Here is a 23,248-nt window from a genome sequence, read left to right on the forward strand (position 1 = left end):
AGTGGAATTCAAACGTGTAAATTTTGTGCTGGAAACCATCAACCCTTTGTTCAGGACAGTGGAAATTAAAATGTCCTGCGATGCCTCTCCCCCTCCCAGTAGGCCACTTTGACGTCCTAACCCCCTTAAAAAAATTCACAATTAATACTGGGTAGGATTATTTGTGACCAGGAGAATAAGAACTCTTCAGAAAATTTCTACTCTTTATTGCCTGTTAGTTAATAACTTTCTCTTTCGTGTGACATAAAATTAAATACAGGAAACATAAAACTAGGAAACACAAGAAAAAGCAAGACAGTACACATTTCGATTCTTTGTCCCAGCATTTTTTTTCTCTCTAATCTTGCTACAGCTTTACATGGCGTGATGTCCTTTCTGCGAAAGAATAAGTTCGTCAAGCGTTTTGCTGCATGAAAAATCAAAATCTCGCTGTCTAATACTGAAAAAGCTGTTAATACGAATAGTACCCAAGACTGGTGTGGTTTCTCGATTTTTTTACTTCCGTTTTGTCGCTGTGTACTAGATAAAACGAAATAGGTCTTTCTAATATTGCAGCAATTGTGACACACGCCGAACACGTGAGATTTTTTTTTGGCACAAAAGGTCATTTTTATGTATCACATTTCCATAAATAACACGACAGAACGTAATTCACGAAATACCAATATCAAATGCCTATCATGCCTACAAGCAAAAAGTTCTATGTTAGAAAATAGTTTGATATTTCATTCATACGCTCCAGTTTCTCAAGCATGAAATCGAAAAGCAGTAGTACGAAATTATTACATAAATCTGGAATCGTCATATTCCTCCATATAATTTGTGTGATGTCACCATTCCTCCTTCTTCCTCGCTGTAGCAAACAATCTTGTCATCACTAATTTCGTAACCATTCCTGCCACTGTGAAAACTTATTCTCTGGTTAACTTCCCCAACCCTGCCAGAATTGCCGTTTTTTTATCCTGCGATTAAACTAGTTTTTTATGTGTGTTGCGAATTGTCAAAATTATTTCCCGTCTTTTGTGATTTCCAATACGACACCTTAGGATGGGTTTATAACAGTCCGAAACCGGTCGTGTGAAAATAAAGTAATTTACAACTGAAGTGGTATTTTCAACCTCTGCTGGAGTAATTAAGTTAACATCTGATGATATGAGTGGTCAAAACTATTTGAAACTCTATAGCTGTATTGCACTTAACTTCAGCCAAATTAATTAGAAAACCTAAAGCTGTAAACTGAAGAAGCTGTCCTGTGAAACTCTGTATTGTGCAGTGCAGTGAACAGTGCTACAATATGTGACGTCACAATATGTGGTATGCAGTTCCAACACACAAGACTAACACAGTAAAAAGTCTACATTAAACTGCAAATTGAATTTTGAAAGAATAAATGTCCAAAATGTTTCTACTAAAATCCCCTGCAAATTTACGTACGCTGAAAGGTCTCTGTTGGATTCCTTTCATGTTAATTTCTTAAATCTGTTGTCATTTACGGCATAAATTCCTCTTCTAAATTTACTGTGGTGTTTCTGACTATCTGGGAGGAGACTGAGCAGAGAACGTGTTACTTTTACACATAAACAAGAACGATCTGTCACACTACTACACTTAAAACACAGTTTATATGTAATTCATCTCACACAGTCTCATACGGAACCTACATCCGCTTTCCTTTATATACTGTATATGATAAGATACTGTCATCCCTGGCCGCGCGGTTCTGGCGCTGCAGTCTGGAACCGCGAGACCACTACGGTCGCAGGTTCGAATCCTGCCTCGGGCATGGATGTGTGTGATGTCCTTAGGTTAGTTAGGTTTAACTAGTTCTAAGTTCTAGGGAACTAATGACCTCAGCAGTTCAGACCCATAGTGCTCAGAGCCATTTGAACCATTTTACTGTCATCCCCCTTCCCTTCTGTGTGAGAGGATGAATGTGCAAATGTATTTCTAGTTGCATGCTGGATGGTAGCAGACAAGCCTGTCTGCTAGAGAACAGTAGAACCAACGTCGGTACAGGTAGCTACGCTTTCTAAAAGCAAAGAGGTTTCTATCCTTAGTATGGTCCTGTCCGTCCCTTGTCATGTTGGTATAGGAAGCTGCCTCTCTGGCCACTTCCGTTTGTATTTGTGAGCCACCCTCAGGAAGGGACCACGGCAGTCTGTCTGCGGCGAGCGTCTGAAGTGGTAAGATCTCCGGCTAAGCGCGTGTCTGCTAAGTCCGCAGGACAATGGATTTCTTAAGTTCAGCCTAACTGAAAATTTAATCACCTTTATTTCAGGTTTAGCTCTAAAATACCTAATGTTATCTTAAATTGCAACGCAGTGTAATTCGCGTGTGAAGTTCAGAATATCTTCCGGTAGTTACTTTGTCACTACTTTGTGAGTAAAGTGGAACCACATGTTGATCAGTAACTCTAACTAAGATCATCAATCTTAAATGTGAATGCTCGTGTGATTATAACGTCTCGTCTTGACAATATTTTTCAATATAGCAACTTTTCTTTATGTTCAACCCACGTGGGGTGTACTTTGTGAGACCAGTACCACGTGCTTATACAACTGTTTGACCCATCAGGTTAATAGTAAGACGATAGTAACCAGTTCGAGGTTTTTCTTTTGTAAATTGCTTTTCGATCTAATTTATTTTAATTATCAAAATTATTGTGGAGTTACACTCTTTGTGTAAACCAAGTTGACCACGTGAAGCATGTGGTGTAATCATCAAAGCAGCCCTCAGCTATTCTTTTCGGGAAGATTTCACAGAGAGTTAGTATGAATTTAGTATACCAGTGTGTGGTAATTTCATGACGGACAGGATTGCGCTACGAACGTAACTTCTTTGGGTGAAAATTGAATTGGTTGGTTGTGGTTAATTTCCTCTTGCATATGTTTCAACGTTCTTCGTGTGTTATTTTATAAATGCAGTGTTGTATGCAGTCTCCCAATCTTGGCTCCATATTTGATGTGTTCCGTAAGATTACAATCTCACATTTTCACAATCCTAAATAAGGCACCAGTTTAGTTATGAATCAAGTGTAATATGCTGAAATTTCAATGATCAATGTTAAAATAAATTTCCAAATATAAACTGATTTATTTCTTTTTATTTAAATTATATATATATATATATATATATATATATATATATATATATATATATATATATATATATATATACCACTGGTTGTCGTATGACTATTAAAAGATTATAATTAATGTTAGTCTGGTTGGGAATTTGGTAAGCTAGACTGGATACCTGGTGAAACAGTTGCGCAGTAATGCAAGGTTAACTTCCCCAGACAGCTCACAGCTTTTAACCCGCTTTTATTGTCTATCAGCACCGCTTTCATAGCAAATCAATGCAACAACGTTACAACGCAAATAGCCGAAACAAAATTCCAAACATAAAATAATTCACAAGCGTGTGTAACACTGCACTTTGGGAATAAGACTGTCCGCATAAGAGAGGAATCTGAATTTAAATTTACCTAAAGTGAATCTGATAATAATTTTGAAATGCAATTCTTAACTGTGAATGATCTTGTTGTCCAGACTGTAATTTAAAACTGTTCATAACAAATTTTCATTGTTTACCTGCGTCAACGGAAACTCGGTACTGCCTGAAGTGATGAACGTTAAAATGCAGTACAACAGCAAACTAGTTAAAGGAAAGAAAGCGTTGCGCAGCGCAATGCAAGGACGTGAAGCTATTCTAAGCAGATCGTGCTTCAATTTTAGCCGCAGTGTTCCGCAAAGTGCAATGCGGCGACACACAATTACAAAACAAAATTTTCGTGAGGGGACACTGGAAAATACTGCGCTTACTGAATGACTGAAGAGGATCTAGTGTTCGAAAACCATACTGAAATTCTGATTTCTTAACAATTCCCACCATCTTTACAAAAATCACTTATATAAAGAAATTTTACTCTTCCATGAGATTAGTTACTGAGATGGTAAAGGAATGGTAAATTTATAACTTCTGAGTGGAAGCCGCGTGAATAGATAACTTTGTTTAATCACGTCTGAACAATCAAACTAACTAGCCTAAATCATTAAAGAGAGATTCCACTAAAACTTTCCTTTTCTCAAACACGTCATAAATTACGTGCTGCCAATTAATGCAGTGACATTACCTAAAAATCTTCAGACTTCTAAAATCAGTTTTTATCAAATCATTCTTCCAAATCCAACACCATCTGTATGTTTATCTCTGTGCTCTGTTAGAAATTTTGAGTCAGTTCAGTACTGTGAGAAACGCCCATCTCACTCAGATACTTCTCAAAGATTGCTACTAGTAACTACAATGGGACTCACAACATTAGATTGTACTGCTTGTTCTCAGAACGTCTGTAGTCTCTCATATCGACTATTGAGGTGTTTGTTTGAGAAATATGCAGTGTACAGATACGAAGTAGGATACATCGAATGAAAATAGAGCTCATATCACTTTGATTGACAACCAAAAATAAATTAGGAAACTTTCAACATACCTCCGGAAATCTACCAGAGCCTTCCAAATCAGTGTCACTCACAATGCTGCAGTTTTGTGTTCTGAAGGTGATCCAGCACGCTGTTATGCAGATGGACGTAATGTTTGGCTCATCAGAGTAGATAATTATGAGATCAGTCCACTAAGTAATGGGACTCGCGTGAAGCACATCGCTCGAGTGCGTGGACTCCGCTGAACGAGGACGCGAGTGTCACTTCGAGGAAAATCGCGGAAGCTCCGCTGACGAGCTGCAGGAACATTTCAACGTTTGTATTAAGCTAGCTTCGACATTTGTATTTCGCGCCTACCAGGCGAAACGCAGTAACGGAGAGCTGCTTTCAGGTCCACTTAAGCCGCACGCCAGCAGAGCTCCCTCGCGTGCTTCATAAAGAGGCGAGATAATTAGCCCAGATGCGATGACGGATGCGCCCGTCCGCGTTTGTTCAGACGGAGTGGGAGTGCGTGGCAACAAATAGTCGCCCTTTGTCTGGCCGCTAACGAGCCAGCAGCCGCTGCTATTGTTGCCCCCTCCACGGGGCATAAATAACGAGCTGGTCGTATCACACGTGCGAGCAGATACCGTGCGCTTCCTTCAATGGACAATGCTCTTGCAGGGATGAATGGCAGCGATCCCGAGAGCGGAAAATGCTGCAGGCACGTTCGCGGAGGGGAATTGGTTATTTCTTATTTCAAAACCACGTAATTCAAACTGGACGTGATGTCATTGCTCAAGCGTCTAATTTTTCCATTGTTTGAGCTCTACTGGATCTGCCAACGAGTCATTGTTTTTTGGCTTCACCATCATAAGGATGGACATTTGGCAACATATGCTGATGAGTTCGCGTAATAGGAAAATTAGACGATAAGACTCTCACTGTGCGTTACACAGCACTTGCATCTTTATGACTAGTCGTCATATTCACACCACTCGAAAAAATTTACCTCGCAGCAGGAATAGCTCCAGCAAACACCTGTACTGGTGTGTGATTTACAAAGTACCAGAAGTACAGTAAGTATACTTTGCATGGACAGGTTTACTGCAGGTCATGACTTCGGTCGAGGAGGAGCGTTCAAATGGTTCAAATGGCTCTGAGCACTATGAGACTTAACATCTGAGGTCATCAGTCCCCTAGAACATAGAACTGCTTAAACCTAACCAACCTAAGGACATCACACACAACCATGCCCGAGGCAGGATTCGAACCTGCGAACCTAGCGGTCGTGCGGTTCCAGACTGTAGCGTCTAGAACCGCTCGGCCACACCGGCGGGCTAGGTGGAGCGTTATGAAGAATTACCGACAGCTTACTATAAAGAGATCTTATGGATCAATGGAAAAACATGAATGAGGGGTAGAAACCTGCCTGACAAGTTACTACAGGACATCAGCAGGGCTGAGTTTTATGGGGAACGGTAATACACTGATGTGGAACAATGCAAATACTAGTTACACTACTGGCCATTAAAATTGCTACACCAAGAAGAAATGCAGATGATAAACGGGTGTTCATTGGACAAAGATATTATACTAGAACTGACTTGTGATTACATTTTCACGCAATTTGGGTGCATAGATCCTGAGAAATCAGTACCCAGAACAACCATCTCTAGCCGTTATAACGGCCTTGATACGCCTGGACATTGAGTCAAACAGAGCTTGGATGGCGTGTACAGGTACAGCAGCCCATGCACCTTCAACACGATACCACAGTTCATCAAGAGTAGTGACTGGCGTATTGTGACGAGCCAGTTGCTCGGCCACCATTTTTCAATTTGTGAGAGATCTGGAGAATGTGCTGGCCAGGGCAGCAGTCGAACATTTTCTGTATCCACAAAGCTCCGTAAAGGACCTGCAACATGTGGTCGTGCATTATCCTGCTGAAATGTAGGGTTTCGCAGGGATCGAATGAAGGGTAGAGCCACGGGTCGTAGCACATCTGAAATGTAACGTCCACTGTTTAGAGCGCCGTCAATGTGAACAAGAGGTGACCGAGACGTGTAACCAATGACACTCCATACCATCACGCCGGGTGATACGCCAGTATGGCGATGACGAATACACACTTCCAATGTGCGTTCACCGCGATGTCACCAAACACGGATGCGACCATCATGATGCTGTAAACAGAACCTGAATTCATCCGAAAAAATGACGTTTTGCCATTCGTGCACCCAGATTCGTCGTTGAGTACACCATCGCAGGCGCTCCTGTCTGTGATGCAGCGTCAAGGGTAACCGCAGCCACGGTCTCCAAGCTGATAGTCCATGCTGCTGCAAACGTCGTCGAACTGTTCATGCAGATGGTTGTTGTCTTGCAAACGTCCCCATCTGTTGACTCAGGGATCGAGATGTGGCTGCACGATCCGTTACAGCCATGCGGATAAGATGTCTGCCATCTCGACTGCTAGTGATACGAGGCCGTTGGGATCCAGTACGGCGTTCCGTATTACCCTCCTGAACCCACTGATTCCATATTCTGCTAACAGTAATTGGATCTCGACCAACGCGAGCAGCAATGTCGCGAAACGATAAACCGCAATCACGATTGGCTACCATCCGGAAACGTGATGGTACGCATTTCTCCTCCTTACAGGAGGCATCACAACATTTACCAGGCAACTGCTGTTTGTGTATGAGAAATCGGTTGGAAACTTTCTTCATGTCAGCACGTTGTAGGTGTCGTCACCGGCGCCAACCATGTGTGAATGCTATGAAAAGCTAATCATTTGCATATCACAGCATCTTCTTCCTGTCGGTTAAATTGCTACACCATCTTCGTGGTGTAGCAATTTTCATGGCCAGTAGTGTAAATGAGGTTTACTACATCATGTGGATCCCAACTATGAATATGGAAAAACTAACTCACTGTGACGTGTTTTATTCCGCCCTCATCATAGGTTCAGCGCGCTATGACAGATCTACTTCTTGCGGCGCACCAGGCTGCAAGACTTAATGTTTTTCACTTGTACAAGTAATTTCTAACGTTGTAGGTACCGAATTATGGCACTGACTCTTCTTAGTGGAACTACATCCTTTTTTTCTTTACAACTGGAAACAGCCTTCGGCATAGGTTTCAATGACGTAACATGTGCGGATCTTGATCAAACAGCAACAAGATAACAACACCGCAAACCACTGTTCCGTGTCAGGAGTAGAGAACCCACAAACGTCTGTGCTGCTGGACCAAATGACAGCAGTCCTAACTCTGGCATGGCTAACGTGTTTACTACTGTGTTTCATGTCTTCAACAGCAATTGGCGTTTCTTTGTAGACTACGTGTTTTAATTTCCCCAAAAATAAAAGTCTAGAGGTGTTAAATCTTGTGAGCGTACAGGCTATTTTTCGCTCCCTAAACGGCCGATGCGGCAATCTCCAAATGTTCTGTTAAGAAGGTCTGTAATTACCTGCGCGGAATGGACTATACATCTGTCATCATGGTACCACACGGACTGCCTTACGTCCAATGAGATGTTACGCACTAACTGCGCCAGCTCATCCGTTAGGAACTGTCTACACTTGTGGCTATTTACAGTCCCGTCTGCGGTATCGATGGCATTTCTTCAAGTGCAACCGGAGTGCCGCGAGCCACTCACAGCTAAGCGAGAGATGGCACTTTCAAATCTCCTGTCCACGTGTCTCTCGGTGAGCTAGCTCTTCCACCGTTCGCGATCTCCGATTTGGGTTCGGGAGGGGCGGGGGGATGGGGGGAATGGGGGGGGGGGGGGCATACACACACGGCGTCTGGGGACGCTAAATTGATACTACTTCACTGCTCGCGACTCTGATTTGGTGACGCGTCTTTTTAAGCAGCAACAATTCAACTCCACCCCCAGTTTCAGTGAATCTCCAGACGTATCGATATTACTTCGGAAGACTATAGTGAGGGCAATACATCGATGTAGCGAGACTTTACTAACAATTACTTCGTTTCAATGTCTTATTTAAGTGAATCAGCATTCAAGACTATTTGTTTCTATGAAGAACATTATTTTCATTGTATGTAACTCAGCACCGCACCAGTACCTACAGCTACACAATATTATGTATATCTCAGTTATTAAGTATCCATAATGTAAATGAAGTTATCAATATCTTATATTTTTGTATACGTCTAATTGTTTTTATTAGTCACCCCTACTGCCTACACATCACCATCAATAAAACAGGGATCAATGATGCGATTCTCGAAAAGCCAGCTGATTATCCACTTCTCTCAACCAGAGTGGATCTTGAGCTGACCATTAGTTAATATTGCGAAGGTCGTTTTTCCCATGGTTTGCAAACCCGATCTTCCATAGAAACGCCGCATCACTTAGCACTTTTCAGAGGCACCGTTCGTGAACTGTAATCGACTTTGAAAGTAACTACCCTGAAGCGAGATCAGGAAGTGATCTATGTATTGAACATGTCTCACTAGAGTGAAGTATTAGGTGTTTGAAGATTAACTTCAAATGCTACACGTAGAGCTTTAGATCAAGTAAGGTGTTACAACTCGTGTGGTTACATTAGGAGTCTTATTTTCCAGCTAGAGAACTGGAGTGGGTCAAAGCTTAACAATTACCTTAAATATCACATTTATATTTACATACATAATTAAGGTCTTTAAGGTATTTATAAGTTAATACTTAAGTACGGATATGTGCTCTTTGTTTTACGATACAGTCGAAATACGTGGGTCTGTAGTATTCTCAGAACAGTCCTTTGGCTGGTCCCACTCGCACGTTCAATCTGCCTCGTAGTGGTACGTGGACTGTGTGTCACCTTTATTTTAATTGCATTTCCCTCAGAAGTTGTTGTTCTTTTTCGTTGGGGTATTTCGGTGATTTATTGTTCAAACTTCCAGTTTTTTTAAAAAATAATGTATGCGAAGACAGATTGTGAGTGCTTGGGACGACCAGTAAACAACCACACCGAGTTTGGCGAGATTCACTAAAACGAAAACTTTACCCACTTTTTAGACTGTCGTATAAATTATGAGAATCTGAACAGCTGCGCAAGGAAGTTGTCTGGTCACCACAACAGCAGAGCACAGTCTGGCAGGCTTCAAGCGCGTGAATGAACGCTCAAACCGCCCCTTAATTACTTGTTTGCTTACATGTGGCACAGTAGGCTAGACGCTTCTGCGACCTTCTCTGCTGACGGCGAAACAGGGTTTGCTGCATTGTTATCTTGTTATCAGCTGTTCTAATTACACACATGTTACGTCGAATTTCTCTTCGAAGGTTCTTTCCAGTGCCACCGAAAACATGAAATCCATTAAAAAAGACGAATTGGATGTATTAATTCGGCAGTTATCCATTCATTTTATAAAAATAGATGTGTGTGTGTGTGTGTGTGTGTTTACATGTTCCTCATCTCCTCCTAAACTACTGGACCCATTTCAACTAAACTTGATGCAATTATACCTTACTGTCAGGCAACAACCGCTGTAGGAGTAGAAACCACCTACCTATCAAAAGGGTTAGGGTGAAAAAGCATCGTAGCCCGAGGCGCTTGAATTCCCAGACTTTATTCACCCAATATTTAAGAATGACAGCACTTAGCGACTTGCAACGAAGAACTTTTTCTCGGTGACAACCCCTGCAAAATGATGAAATGAAAAAAAGTTTATCGTTTAGTATTTATCACTGTCCAATCAGTAAAAGTACCGCATGAAGCATGACGTTAAAATTTATTACTTCTTTACTAATGACTGTATTCGTGGCATATTTTGCAGGCAGTGGGCAGCATATATCACTGAATGTAACTGTGTACGAGAAATAGTCCAGGAGAAATGACGTCAAACACTGAGGTTGGTAAAAATCTGCCATATCGTGCATGATGTTTAAATTTATTACTTCGATGCTACTTACTCCACTTGCAACACATTTTGCAGACAATATTCACGTATGCCAATGAATGTACCTACTACATCATATCGTAGTTCAGGAAACACGACGTCTTACACATTAAGCACACGGCCAGACGGTGACTGATACGGCCGTGGACGCACAGCTGTAAATAAACACCTGAGCAACGCTGGGTTTCTGTGCTAGTTATCGTTAAAAATTACTTGAGTGCACTGGAAAATTCTACACATTGTCGGCTATAAAATTGTGGTAATGTCTTATGGGGCCAAACTGCTTAGTTCATCGGTCCCTAAGCTTACACACTACTGAATCTAACTTAAACTAACATACGCTATGGACAACATACACACCCATGCCCGAGGGAGGACTCGAACCTCCGACGCGGGCAGCCGCGCGGCCGTGACAAGACGCACAAAGACCGCGCGGGGCCTGTCGGCTATATCTTAACCAAAACTGCACCTTGGTCTGAAGGTGTACCAGGACTGCGGACATAATAAACAAAACATAATTAGCGGTATGTTACTCTATTTTTCGAGGTGATGATAAAAAAATATTTTTATCCCTCCCCCCCCCCCCCCCCCCCCCCCCGTATGCACTCTTCCCATATACGAGGGTGAGTCAAATGAAAATCTTAAATATTCTTTTAAATATTATTTAATGTACAGAAGTGGTACAAAGCTGTATCACTTTTCAACATAATGTCCCCCACGCTCAATGCAAGTCCTCCAGCGCTTAAAACGTGCATAAATTCCGTTAGAAAAAAATTCTTTTGGTAGTCCGCGCTACCACTCATGCACCGCGTGGCGTACCTCTTCATCAGAACGGAACTTCTTTCCTCCCATTGCGTCTTCGAGTGATCCAAACATATGGAAATCACTTGGGGCAAGGTCTGGTGAGTATGGTGGATGAGGAAGACACTCAAAATGCAGGTCTGTGATTGTTGCAACTGTTGTACGGGCAGTGTGGGGCCTTGCATTGTCATGTTGCAAAAGGACACCTGCTGACAACAATCCACGTCGCTTTGATTTGATTGCAGGCCGCAGATGATTTTTTAGGAGATCTGTGTATGATGCACTGGTGACAGTGGTCCCTCTAGGCATGTAATGATCCAAAATGACGCCTTTTTCGTCCCAAAAGAGAGTCAGCATAACCTTCCCTGTTGATGGTTCTGTTCGAAACTTCTTTGGTTTTGGTGATGAGGAATGGCGCCATTCCTCGCTCGCTCTCTTCGTTTCCGTTTGGTGGAAGTGAACCCAGGTTTCGTCCCCACTAACGATTCTTGCGAGGAAGCCATCACCTTCTCGTTCAAAGCGCCGAAGTAGTTCAACACAAGCATCAACACGTCGTTCTCTCATTTCAGGAGTCAGCTGCCGTGGCACCTATCTTGCAGACACGTTGTCAAACTGGAGTACATCATGCACAATGTGGTGTGCTGTAAACATGCTGCAGTGTCATTCAGTGTCACTCGGCGGTTTTCCTTCACTATGGCTTCAACTGCTGCAATGTTCTGTGGAGTCACAACTTGTTGTGCCTGACCTGGACGAGGAGCATCTTCCACTGAAGTCACACCATTTGCGAGCTTCCTACTCCGTTTATAGACTTGCTGCTGTGACAAACATGCATCACTGTACGGAACCTTCATTCGTCGATGAATTTCAATAGGTTTCACACCTTCACTACGCAAAAACCGAATAACAGAACGCTGTTCTTACCTGGTGCAAGTCGCAAGTCTTTATACTGATACTGCAACGGTATGTGTGCATCTGCACTATGCTGCCACCTACAGGCCATTCTGCACGCTGTTTGTAACACGCTTACCAACGTACAGGATAACAGCGCGAAATTTCGATTTGTTATTACAAATTTAAGGTTTTTATTTGACTCACCCTCGTATATGTGGGTGGCCTGTTAGCTGCCTCGCCCTGTAGGAAACACAAGGGAAGCCGTATAATACCGACAGTCTTTTACCGGCAGGCCCAACGTATCTCATTTTTCTCGATCCACGCGACGCTATCTTGCCCATCGTCTGGTCGCTGTTAACATTCAACGTGTGAGGGAGCGTACGTTGGCCGAAGCGAGTCACGTATGTGGTGAGACGGCAAGACAATGGAGCAGGGAAGTCCGTGGTGTACGGAGGCTCGGTGGGTTTAATTACGGACCTCCGACAAATTGGTGGGAGCCTCGGCGAGGGGACTTATCGCCGCCGATAGCAGTGCGTGCGCCTGTCAGTACCCGCGCGGGTGTAAATTAGCGGCGCCCGCGGGTCACCGCGGGTCACGGGGCTCCCACACCGCCGGCGGAGATCCTCCCACGGCGATGGCGATGGCGATGCCGCAGCCGCAAGCGCAGATTAGCTTGGCAACAGGTGGATCCGATACGCCGCGTAAACAGCAATTACCGGCTCTGGAGGAAACCGCCCTCCAGTGTTTACTTTCACGCCTCTCTCCACACCTCGGCTGCATTACATGTTTTGCTGCGCGATGCGCTAGATGTGTTGAACCGAGTGTTCTTGCACGCGCTCTACTCAAGAGTTAAACGAAAGCTCTAGGATTTGAGAAAAAGCACACGCGTGCAAGCATTTCGCCGTGAGTGTGAAATATTTTCCATAAAATATTTCCTCGTTATAGAGCGCGTCACGTTTAAAAATGATGTAGCAAAGTTTCGACCATTGTTGTAAGCCAACTTTATCAAGGTAACATTTGATACAGTGCGTACGCGAAGTCTCTCCGCAGCGGTGAGGTCCGTGTGTTTCGCTTATGGGACGCGTAAGCCTGGCAGCACATTCATGTCGCTGTATAACACAGGGACCGAGATTCATTACTAGTGTGGGCACTTACGTCAGCAGATTGAATTCAACATTATTACAATCAAAACAACGAAATTAATTAATTATGTTAATTGCAGTTAAGTACACTGTACTCACCAATATCACAGAAGATCCTGAAATGTCTTCCTTTTAAGTAACTTAAGTAACGGAAACGGAGGATGTTAAACAATAATGTTGGTAAGCAGTTTAGCAACGTAACCGATACACCACATCTCACGAATATTGAGCATCGCTATACTCAAACCTATCCGCCAGCTCACGAGTGTCAATGACGATGTCTTGAGCGTCAGCCATTAGGTTTTGGAGCGACATCGTTTCCGGCCTGGCTGGCTCAACAAGTGTCTGTGCCAGCCAGTCAGGGATCGGTACCTCCCTGCACGCTATATAAGGCTTTAATACAATTTTATAGTGGCTGTGGATTGGAAAAATAATCTCTCCAGAATGCTTAGTTGAAACCATAGCCTCTTTGCTGCATGTCTTCGATATTATAATTGTTCTTTGTAGTGAACAGGACATACATAATTAAAATGTATAAATAAAATAAAATGCTCCGATTTCTGGCGGATCCTAGTATTCTATGCACGCGAGAAGGAAGGACCACGGGAATTATGACGCCATCCCGTCGGTGGAATTTCGCCGTGGCGCACAGGTTCCACCTTTTTACAAAAGGCTACGGTATCCCTCCAAGCCCTCGCCATGTGTGGCGGGCCACTTTTTACCGGCCACCGCACGCAAGCTCAGTTTTCATCGCATCCACGGCACCTAACATTCAGCTGGCTGTCTCCTTATTTACTTACTCCGTTCCATTAAACTTTACAGATGGCCGTTTTTCACGCACTGTTCTCCTGTGAAGTAGTTGGATCTGAAACCGGCCGTTTGTGATGGGTGATCCGTTCATCTTTAAAGATAAAACCGAGCGATGTTTGCGCAGAGGTTAGCGATTACCCGCCCTTGAAAAAATGAAAAAATCCAAGCTTGTGCTCCGTCTCTAACGACCTCATTGTTCATGGGACGTTAAACCCTACTAATCTTCCTATAGCACTCCGTCTTTAGGCCACGAGTCGCCTACCGGGAGCATCCGACCGCCGTGTCATCCTCATGGAGGATGCAGATAGGAGGGGCGTGGGGTAAGCACACCGCTCTCCCGGCCGTTATGATGGTATTCTTGACCGAAGCCGCTACTATTCGGTCGAGTAGCTCCTCAATTGGCATCACGAGGCTGAGTGCACCCCGAGAAATGGCAACAGCGCATGGTCGCCTGGATGGTCACCCATCCAAGTGCCGACCACGCCCGACAGCGCCTAACTTCGGTGATCTCACGGGAACCGGTGTATCCACTGCGGCAAGGCCGTTGCCACTAATCTTCCTATGGACAATAAAAAGAACAATTTAACCGAGCCGGTTCATCTTCGCATAAGTACATCAATGTAAGTCTTTTTATTGTACAAGTGCCTTCTCTTCCCTCTGCGATTACTGCCTCCCACACTTCCCTTGATGCCTCAGGACGTGTCCTTTCGCCCGTTACTTTCTTCTAGTCAGGTTGTGCCATGACCTCCTACATTCATGCCAAGTCTTTCTGCAGTGTCGCCGAAGCAACTTTTGGCTTCTCGTAAGCCCGTGCCGGCGTGTTGGCCGAGCGGTTCTAGGCGCTACAGTCTGGAACCGCGCTACCGCTACGGTTCGAATCCTGCCTCGGGCATGGATGTGTGTGATGTCCTTAGCTTGGTTAGGTTTAAGTAGTTCTACGTTCTAGAGGACTGATGACCTCAAAAGTTAAGTCCCATAGTATTCAGAGCCATTTGAACAACTCTTTCTCGTTGCTGCGATACTTTTCCGTCAGTGTAATTTGCATATATACAAGGAGTTACAAAAAGGTACGTCCAAACTTTCAGGAAATATGCCTCACACACAAATAAAGAAAAGATGTTATGTGGACATGTGTCCGGAAACGCTTAATTTCCATGTTAGAGCTCATTTTCCATGTTCTCCCACCTACGCTCAATGGAGCACGTTATCATGATTTAATACGGGATACTCTACCTGTGCTGCTACAACATGTGCCTTTACAAGTACGACACAACATGTGCTTCATGCACGACGGAGCTCCCGCACATTTCAGTCGAAGTGTTCGTACGCTTCTCAACAACAGATTCGGTGACCGATGGATTGGTAGAGGCGGACCAATTCCGTGGCCTTCACGCTCTCCTGACCTCAACCCTCTTGACTTTCATTGACAGGGGCATTTGAAAGCTCTTGTCTACGCAACCCCGCACCAAATGTAGAGACTCTTCGTGCTCGTATTGTGGACGGCTCTGATACAATAAGTCATTCTCCAGGGCTGCATCATCGCATCAGGGATTCCATGCGACGGAGGGTGGATGCATGTATCTTCGCTAACGGAGGACATTTTGAACGTTTCCTGTAACAAAGTGTTTGAAGTCACGCTGGTACGTTCTTTTGGTGTGTGTTTCCATTCCATGATTAATGTGATTTGAAGAGAAGTAATAAAATGAGCTCTAACATGGAAAGTAAGCGTTTCCGGACACATGTCCACATAACATATTTTCTTTCTTTGTGTGTGAGGAATGTTTCCTGAAAGTTTGGCCGTACCTTTTTGTAACACCCTATATATATATATATATAGTTTGGGATTTGATTAAAAATGTGGTCCTGAGGGGCCTCAACTCTCGAGATTTGGAGGGACAGGCACCCTCCAGAGACCGCCCCCCCCCCCCCCCCCCGGCCATCTCTTAGTCCTCCGTTGTTCCATGCTACTAGTTAGCTAGTCCATATTCGTCCTGGTAGTATCGGTTTGATAAATAGAACTTGCCAGAGGAAGCGGGCACCTGAGAAATCGCTAGTGCCGCTGGATGTCTTGATGGCAAGTAAAATGGTTCAAATGGCTCTAAGCACTATGAGACTTAACATCTGAGGTCATCAGTACCCTAGAGCTTAGAACTACTTAAACTTAACTAACCTAAGGACATCATACACATCCATGCCCGAAGCAGGATTCGAACCTGCGACCGTAGCAGCAGCGCGGTTCCGGACTGAAGCGCCTAGAACCGCTCGGCCACAGGGATCGGCCGATGGCATGTACAGGCCACGCTTCTTGGACTGTTCTCTCCTTGTGCCTCATAGTGACGCGTGACGCCTACCAGACAGGACAGGTGAGTTCAGGCAGGCAGACCCTAAGTGGTCCAGCCCAGTCCAGTCGCAGCGAGTAGAGAGTGAGTTATTTACATACGCGGCACAGCGCCGCAGCTTGACGGCAAGCCGGTTCTCACGCCCCGACGCTCCGACCTGCCCGTAGCTGTAGCTGCCCCGGTGCCTGGAAGCGTGGTCAGTTGTAGCCGGCCTCATTTGCAGCCCTGTACAACCGGCCGGCACGCAACACGCTTCCGTCCGTACATGCGCTCTAGGACCGTCGCATTCCTGCGAACGGTGGCTTGCGAGGCCCCTTGCTACCTGTTACAGCTGGGAATATCTGATTCACGGTTCACTATACGTGCGTGCTACCGTCGCTGTTTATTTTTGATTTGCTGCAGCAAAATGGTTCAAATGGCTCTGAGGACTATGGGACTTAACTGCTGAGGTCATCAGTCCCCTAGAACTTAGAACTACTTAAACCTAACTAACCTAAGGACGTCACACACATCCATGCCGAAGGCAGGATTCGAACCTGCGACCGTAGCGGTCGCGCTGTTCCAGACTGAAGCGCCTAAAACCGCTCGGCCACCCTGGCCGGCGAAGACCAGTTCAACGTAATGGAAAGTGACTAGATACGACGTTATAAGACGAACAGCAACAACAATAAAAATATGGGTAATGGAATGTAGTAGCATTATGTCAGGTGACGCTGAGCAAATTGGATTAGGAAACGACACACTCGAAGTAGTAGATGAATTTTTCTGTTTGGGCAGCAAAATAACTGATTATGGGCAAAGTAGAGAGGATATAAAATGCAGCCTGGCAATAACAAGACAAGCATTTGCAAAGAGGATGAATTTTTAACACCTGATATCGTTGTAAATGCTAGGAAGTCTTTCAGGAAAGTTTATCCGGAGTTTTATCTTATACAGATACGATGTGGAAGATAAACGGTAGAGATAAGTGGAGAACAGTAGCTGTCGAAACGTTTTGTAGGAGAAGACTGCTAGAGTTTATGGGTGGATCTAATAATTAATGAAGAGGTAGCTACGCAGAGATGAAGAAACTAGCACAGGATAGACTAGCACCGAGATCTGCAATTAACCGATCATCGGACTGACGTCCACGACATGAAAATTCTGTATATGGTTTTACAATACCTTATTCCACACAAGTAAGTGATTTTTCTGTACACATGCTCATTTTCTAGACACTTCTGCGTGCATCTCCTCTGCCACTCTTTCCGTTCAAATAACTGCCGTGAAATTTGTAGCATTTGACAATTGTAATTTTGCAGTTATGTAGATCACGATTTCAAATGTGTATTTTAACGGTTAGGTCGTTATCCTGGATAATTTTCTTTTACAGCTGGTTTCTACGGAATTATATTATTTAGGAAATCAAGACAGACGCCAGTTGTAAAAAGCGTTACAGTTTAACAGTACAATACCGTGTACACTGAATCCAACAACATGTTCAGTTTTTGGTGTTCAATACGACGTATTTCTTTTCGGATAACGGTATGCAAGTGATATTCCGAAACCTTTTTTGTCACAATTACGTAATTAAAAACTGTGGGGAACTACTGTGTCTTGGGATCGTAGTATTGAATCCATTTGTTTTATGCCACACCGCTGACCATTGTTTCTGAAACTGTAATGAATATACACTGAAGAGCCAAAGAAACTGGTACACCTGCCTAATATCGTGTATTGCCCCCGCGAGCACGTGGAAGTGCCGCAGCACGACTTGGCATGGTCTCGACGTTTGAAGTAGTGCTGAAGGGAAGTGACACCAAGAATCCTGCAGGGCTGTCCACAAATCCGTAAGAGTATGAGGGGGTGGAGATCTCTTCTGAACAGCACATTGCAAGGCATCCCAGATATGTCAATAATGTTCATGTTTGGGGAGTTTGGTGGCCAGTCGAAGTTTTTAAACTCAGAAGAGTGTTCCTGGAACCACACTGTAGCAATTCTGGACGTGTGGGGTGTCGCATTGCCCTGCTGGAATTGTCCAAGTCCGTCAGAATGTACAATGGACATGAATGGATGCAGGTGATCAGACAGGATGCTTACGTACGTGTTGCCCGTCAGAGTTGTACCTAGACGTATCAGGGATCCCATATCACTCCAAATACACACACCCCGCACCATTACACATACTCCACTATCTTGAACAGTCTACTGCTGACATGCAGGGTTCATGGATTCATGAGGTCGCGGCTGGTCCCGGCGGAGGTTCGAGTGCTCCCTCGGGCATGGGTGTGTGTGTTTGTCCTTAGGATAATTTAGATTAGGTAGTGTGTAAACTTAGGGACTGATGACCTTAGCAGTTAAGTCCCATAATATTTCACACACATCTGAACATTTGAACATGAGGTCGTCTCAATACCCGTACACGTCCATTCGCTCGATACGTTTTGAAACGAGACTTGTCCGACCAGGCGACATGTTTCCTGTCATCAACAGTCCAGTCTCGGTGTTGAAGGGACCAGACGAGGCGTAAAGCTTTTTGTCGTGGAGTCATCAAGGGTACATGAGAGGGCCTTCGGCTCCGAAAGCCCATATCGATGATGTTTCATTGAATGGTTCGCACGCTCACACTTGTTGATGGCCCAGCACTGAAATCTGCATTAATTTCCGGAAGGGTTGTACTTCTGTCACGTTGGACAATTCTCTTCAGTCGTCGTTGGTCCCGTTCTTGAAGGATGTTTTCCCGGCCGCAGCGTTGTCGGAGATTTGATGTTTTACCGGCTTCCTGATATTCACGGTACACCCGTAAAAATGATGGTACGGGAAATTCCCAAATCCATGGCTATCTCGGAGATGCTGTGACCCACCTCTCGTGCGCCGACTATAATACCACGTTGAAACTCACATAAAACTTGATAACCTGCCATTGTAGCAAGAGTAAGCGATCTAACCACTGCAACAGACGCTTGACGTCTTATGTAGGCGTAGCTGACGGCAGCGCCGTGTTAAGGCTGTTTAGATATACCTGTATTTGAATACGCATACCTATGCCAGTTTCAATGGAACTTCATTATATATATATATATATATATATATATATATATATATATGTGTGTGTGTGTGTGTGTGTGTGTGTTTTGAGACGCATATAGTCCACCTTTTGCCAGGATATACCTTTCTCAATTAACGTACAATTACCTTGACGGTTATGAAGATACAAATATAACTGCGGTTTACTCCGGAAATTCATCTATTGCCACGGCACATCTTCAACCCAATCAGAATAACAAACGCTACTGCCATGGCACTACGTCTGTGTTATTAGCATGAAAATTATCCCAGTGCCTTTATGTAAACCTTAGGCGATTCCAGTCAGCAACTAAGAATGGGTCAGATGTCTTACGAGCCCACCAGTGTAGAATGACAATAAAGGACATTTTGTTATGTGTAGCAGTCATCACTGAATATGAAATTGTTGTGTACATAGTTCCGCGTAGTACACAACTTTCCCAATAAAGCGCGCCCCACTAAGCACAACAGCGCAGGCCCAGCACTCGTCCGTCTCCGCACTACGAGATGGCGCTGTCTTTAGAGACGGACCAAATTCTGCTTCCGCCGATCCGCGTATTAATATGTAACGCAGCCAATGAGATTGCTGCTAACGTAGAACCTTTTCTCCTCGCGGATAACACTCGCGCAGTGATACCTGAACGCTCGAGGTATTATAACGAGTGTACAGACCTCCGATTAGTCAGTCTGCATTAGTCTGTACCAGTCTATAGTCAAGATTCAGTCTGCACCTAATAAGATTATCACATTCCTGTACATAGCCATGAAGAGAAATGTATAGATACTTTGTAAAGTATCAGAGATATGTGAGAATAAGATTAACGTAACAAGACCAAAGGAACTTCAGATTGTCAATTGTAAACAGCATCCAGAATCAAGTTACGTAATATCTATGCCTTTTTATTAATTTAATAAATGTGTGTGAAAATTAATCAAGTTCTGTTTAAAGTTGGTCACCGTCAATCTGCTACTCTAAGCGTGCAAGTGGCATTTCTATCGTCTGACCTAACGGCAGAAGATAAACACGCCACAATAAGACCACGAGACATATTGCTGACACTCGCCTACTTCATTAGAGCGACAAATCAAGTAATCTGATGGTGTGTATAACGAAGGTCTTACAGTGCGCACACCACGCAAATATACCGTTTACGTAACCAAACGATCAACAAAGTTTCACATGGTTATTTTCTGCATTGACTGAAATGTACTGCCGTCACATGGTATGATGAAAGTTTCCCTAGCCAGTTTTCGAATCCGTGGACTAAGGCCACAATATCTGTTAATTGCTGTTGTGGATGTAACCAGTTAGTTACAGAGGGCGCTTTAGGCATTGTGAAATTTAAAGGCTAAAAATCCGGAAGAAACAATATGATGGGAGGCACTCCGAGTATCGAGCCGTAAGTAATTCCTCGAAAGTGATATGTAGAGAGAGTAAAGGAAAATATACGGAGAGGAGTATGTATAAGGAACAGGTGGGCCAAGACAAGCTATTTACAGCGTCGCCGGCCTGTAATGTGTTCAAAGCCGTCAGCACGCCGTGAGCGTATTTCAGGTAGAGGGCGCGCAGCTGCATGACAAGTGGCCCGGGTTCCTCGGGCGCAACGCTCGATACCGGGACGGCTTCCGCGTGGTGAGAATTCCCGGCTCTCGTATATTCCGCGGCGCAGGTGCGTCCGTCCTTAATTACGGCCACAGTTTCCGTATGAAAGGCGGCCTAACGAGACGGCGTGTACACTTTCACCGTGCCGTGCTGCCGGTCGTACCTACAGAGAGCAGAGGGAAGCGCTCGGCCGGTTGCGTGCCCGCGGCTCGCCGCAGACGCATTGACTTTTAATGGGAGGGCCGCGTCGCATTAGGCGAGACGGACGGCCGTCGCTAGGCGCAGCGGCGCGCGATGGGCCGCCGCGTGGACCGAGCGCGGCGTAACGAGGGCCGGCTGGACGTCCGCAACGCGGGCAGCTACCGCCTCGGTGGCGACGGCCGCTCTCCATCTGCGGGCGGCTTCGCGGCGCCAGGTACGTACCGTCAGGTGCAGACAGTGGTTTGTGTCTGCGCCAGGCCTGGTCTTCTGGCCTCCGAGGCGCATTCGTTAGAACAGGGCTTCCCAACCTTTTCAGCTGGTGGACTCCTCTTCAGTCGAAAATCCTTGGCGGACCCCTAGTCAGTCAAGAGCACAGTAACTTTAAATTTCAGAGCGAAACCCATGGGAACTGAAAGTTTCTTAATGCAAGTTCCATTTTCCCAATGCCCCCCCCCCCCTCCGAAGTATCAATAGTCTTTGGTTTAGAGATGAATTAAAACAACTTGAAGGTCAAAAATCGACTTATGAAATAGGTAGTACACTGACAAAGCAAGTTTAACATTTAATGGTGCCTGGGGCCGCATACGTGCCAGCGAGCGCTGTGATTGGTCGACAAAGCTCGCTCCGCGCATCTACCGCCGTGAGCCGGCGCACAAACGACCCCCGTATTATTGCGAAACAGTCGATCAGAGAAGCCGCATTCTCCGGCGCTAAACCGTGTATGCGTTATCACTTAGGAACCGCGAAGGCTGCTTAGGAATACGATGTGAAGTAAAACTACACGTTTTTCACACAAAAAAAAAAAAAATAGTGATGAATTTGATTTTCACATTTTTATTCAATAATTTTACTCATTATTTGAACACGGAATAACATTATCCAAAAACTTAGCGGTACTACTTGGGGAGCTAACGCAAAAACATTACGCACCTCATCTATCACCTTAGTGTTCTCTGTGGCTGAGTACTGCGCTCCAGTCTGGATTAATAGCTGTCACACCAAACTTATTGACAGGCAATTAAGTAACACAATGAGGTTGATTTCTGGAACTGTTAAATCAACGCCCACGTACTGGTTACCGGTGGTATGTAATATCCTGCCCCCGGACCTGCGTAGAAAAGCGGCCCTACTGCACGAATTCAGAAAGATTGAGACAAAACCAGAACTACCAATTAAAGAAGAATTCTCACAACTGCGACACACTCGATTGAAATCAAGAAAGCCACCCATACGCACAGCTGAGCAGCTTCAAAATAATAACTATGACCACATGAAACAATGGAGACTAGATTGGAACCAAAAGACAAATGACCAACTACAGACCTGGTTTGAGAGCTATAACTGCAACATCTCTGGAATGGAACTAACACGGAAAACATGGTCCGCATTAAATCGAATACGTACTGGACATGGCAGGTGTGCGGATTCACTACACAAATGGGGAAGAGCGATGTCACCAGAATGCGACTGCGGTGCCCCTAGACAGACGATCCAACACATCCATGGTGAATGCTCCTTGCGAGCATATGCAGGGAACTGGTCCGACTTCCTGGAGGCATCCCCATCGGCGCTAGAATGGATCTCAAACCTCGATATAACCTTTTAACTGACCAATATAAACATAAATTATATTTATATTGTTATAAGATTTTAATGTCTAACACTTGATGTATTAATGTTGCATGTATAGCCATACGCTAAATAAAATAAATACTCATTATTTTACACGATTTGGTGAAGGGTGGCCGCGGACCCCCTAGAAAGAGCCGGCGGACCCCTAAGGGGTCCGCGGCCCACACGTTGGGAAGCCCTGGTCTACAAGCCTTTATACGGAAAGTGTCTTCAGAGCCTTTTGACTGGTTTGATGTGCCCTGTTCCGAATTCCCCTCCTGTGCCAACCTTTCCTTTCCAGAGTAGCATTTACAGCCTATGTCCTCAATTGCCGGCCGCGGTGGTCTAGCGGTTCTAGGCGCGCAGTCCGGAACCGCGCGACTGCTACGGTCGCAGGTTCGAATCCTGCCTCGGGCATGGATGTGTGTGATGTCCTTAGGTTAGTTAGGTTTAAGTAGTTCTAAGTTCTATGGGACT

The 23,248-nt window shown here is 44.7% G+C and overlaps 1 pseudogene; it reads right to left on the reverse strand.

Moving 5' to 3' along the window:
- Positions 1-14,403: 14,403 nt before the first annotated feature.
- On the reverse strand, positions 14,404-14,521 carry LOC124614179 (annotated as a pseudogene).
- Between the last annotated feature and the right edge of the window lie 8,727 nt (positions 14,522-23,248).

Source organism: Schistocerca americana, chromosome 4 (genome assembly GCF_021461395.2).
Source record: "Schistocerca americana isolate TAMUIC-IGC-003095 chromosome 4, iqSchAmer2.1, whole genome shotgun sequence".
NCBI classification, from domain to species: Eukaryota; Metazoa; Arthropoda; class Insecta; order Orthoptera; family Acrididae; genus Schistocerca; species Schistocerca americana.